Genomic DNA, 2,929 nt, shown 5'->3' with positions numbered 1-2,929 from the left:
CCCGCCTCGGCCTCCCAGAGTGCTAGGATTACAGGCGTGAGCCACCGCGCCTGGCCAAGACATATCACTTTTTACTTCTTACTTGTGAGTATGTCTGTATTTCTTTTCCTTCAGCCTCTGTAGTTCAGCTATTCATATATTAAGTCATTCAACAAACACTTAGTGCATCCCGAGGGACGTAGAGTGGTGTCTGTCCTGTACGTGTGGCCTTATTCTGCCCTTGCCTTTTTGTAGTCTGTTTTCTACTCAGAGGGCAGAGTCGTCTCTTGGACCGTCAGTCAAATCATCTCATGCCCCTGCTGCAGAGCCCACAGTGCACCCCGTTTCACTCAGCGTAGAAGGCTCTGTATGAACTTGGCCCCTTCGACTCGGTAGTCTCCTCACTTATTCAACCACAGTGACCTTCTTGCTGTTTCTGGAATACGCCATGCATGACTCTGCTTTAGGTCCTCGTGTGAGGATCCTCTGCCTGGAATGTTCTTCTCTAAGATACCTGCATGACTACCAGCTTTATTTCCTTCCATTCTTTGCTCAGACTTCACCTTCTCTCTGAGGCCTACCCTGATTCTACTTAATATTGTAATCTACTCCTACCCCCCCAACCTGACACTCCTGATCCTCCTTAACCTGTCCTGATTTTTCCTTTCCTCTAAAGCATTGCTGCCTTCCAACATGCGTTTCCTCATTTATGATGTTTATTACAGGAATACTTCCTACTCCACAGCTAGAATGTAAGCTCCATGGAGGTGGGGAACATTGTTCGGTTCACTGCCAAATCACAAGTATCCAAAATAGTGTCTGGTGTCCATCAGATGCTCAGTAAATGTTTGTTGAATGACTAAGTACATTCATACATAGAGCTTACACTTTAAATACCAAAAATGTGAGGAGGAAAGTGAGAAGTGCTAAGGAAGGAAATAAACTAGCATCTGAGAACGGACAGAATTGGTGCTGTGCTCTTGCATGTGGAATGGCCAGGAAAGCTCTCCCCGTGGAGGTGATTTCTGGGCTGAGGAGCAATTGGAGGCCAGAAACCATCCTCCGGTAGGCTGCAGGGCACTGGAGTGAGGGCAGCGGCGGGTACCAAGACTCTGCCGTGGGCACGAGCTTCGAGTCAAGGACTCAAAGGAAGGCAGTCGTGACCAGAGTGCACGTAAGGGCTACAGAAAGGTGATGAGGTTTGAAAGATAGGGAAGGTCCCGATGATACCTCATATTCAATACAACCTTCTGAAAATGGTCAGGTGAACCATATATTTGAAAATATATGGCCCACAAGCATAATGAGTTGCCTCTAAATCTTTCCTCAGTTGTATGCCTCAGACTTTCTCCTTTTACAAAATGTTCAAGTACATTCAGTTCACACACTATATATATTTGTACTTTGGCAGAAACGAGGCACGTCTCAAAGAACTCTGAAAGATCAGTCGGTGGGAGGAAGTGGAGAGAATGTCCTGTGTGTGCCGTGCGTGTGCTTGTGCAGTCGCGCCAGGTGGCTGCCTGTGCCGCTGGCTCCCTGTGCTAGGCTGGGCTGCGACGCCTGTCACTCTGCCCGCCCACGCGGAGGTCTCGCTGCGAGGGAGGGAAGGGCCCCAGGTCTGATGGCCGCGGTCTGTCCAGGCTGGAGTTTCCCAGTCGTATCTAACCTATGTACTTACGTCAGCCGTCTGTCGACACACGTTTTGCTTAGCCTGAACTTCCTGTTTTCTTTTTTAACTGAACTCATGACATGTGATTTCTAGTAAATACTGATGCTGCCTCAATGCTTACTTTCTCACCACATTAAATAACTTGCACGTCAAACGGAGGAAGCAGGCACATGGCAGTGTGAGGTTAGTGCATCAGAATCACCACTTTCACCACTCAGGACTTCCGTTACCAAGCCCCTGCCCTGCAAGGGATGCCTTTTTCCCTATATGATTATTTTCCTAACAATGTGAAATACCAAAGCCATCTTGATTAGATAAACGAGAAGATTCAGATTCAAATGAAATGCTCATCTCTATATCCACAGGCATTTCAGTGCTACTTAGACTTTTCAGTTTGCAATAATTTTTACAAATTATATTAGCATTCAGGAATAAAATATAACTTATTACCCTATTACTAGCTTCTTAAAAAGCAGATTTGAAAAACCACATTTTTTTAAAAAATAAGGCCTTATAAGAGAAATCAGGGATGTTTTGTTTTGTTTCGTTTTGTTTTTGCTGTAGTTGTTTTTGTGCAAATAGTGAACATACGGTGATTTTTAAATTTTATGTAACTTAGTTTCATGCTTTCTACACTAGAGTTAATTCCAATAAAAATGTCTGTTACTTCATGTCCCACCCCCTATCATTTATAGAAGAAAGTCACTAGGTTCTTGGCAAGTAGAAATATTATGTTAATTTTTTTAACCTGGGAAAGTTTTCAAAACCTTCTCACTCTTCCCAGTGTCTCAATGCTGGCTCTCGGTGCTTTGCCTAGAAGCCACTGGAATGACCTTCAAAGACACAGTTTTGACCATGTCACTGAGAGGAACATGTGAGAGAAATGAACAAAGCTGGTTTAGTCAGAAACAGGATCCACTATTCTTTTTTGGAAAGTACTTTGCCCACCAATTTAATTAGAAGAGATTCTTTCTCTTCCCTTTCGCCCATCCCCTTCCTCATCATCTTCCCCTTCCCTTTTCTTTTTTCTCTCCCCTCTGCTTTTTCTCTTCCTCTCCCTCTTCTCCCTTCCCTCCCTTCTCTCCTTCCTCCTCCTCTTGCCCCTCCTTCTTCATCCTCCTTCAACCTTTGTCCAAAAAAAGGAAGAGGGAAGTATAACTAAGGCAGGAATTGAGCACTATGTTGTCATATGGCTTTTAATAATTCTTTTACAAAGGAAGCACATGTATTCTTGCCCACCTGAAAAAATTTAATAATTAAAAAATTGAAATGTTTGCATTT

At 43.9% G+C, this 2,929-nt stretch overlaps 1 protein-coding gene across 2 annotated transcripts in view; it reads left to right on the top strand.

The window, feature by feature from the left end:
- DTHD1 (death domain containing 1) overlaps nucleotides 1-2,929 on the top strand; it is a 58,979-nt gene that overhangs the window by 37,505 nt on the left and 18,545 nt on the right. The window lies entirely within an intron of this gene.

Source organism: Propithecus coquereli, unplaced genomic scaffold (assembly GCF_000956105.1).
Source record: "Propithecus coquereli isolate 6110/MARCELLA unplaced genomic scaffold, Pcoq_1.0 Scaffold213, whole genome shotgun sequence".
In the NCBI taxonomy this organism is placed as follows: Eukaryota; Metazoa; Chordata; class Mammalia; order Primates; family Indriidae; genus Propithecus; species Propithecus coquereli.
Note: the sequence above shows the minus strand (reverse complement) of the source record. Positions and strands in the feature narration are given on the sequence as shown.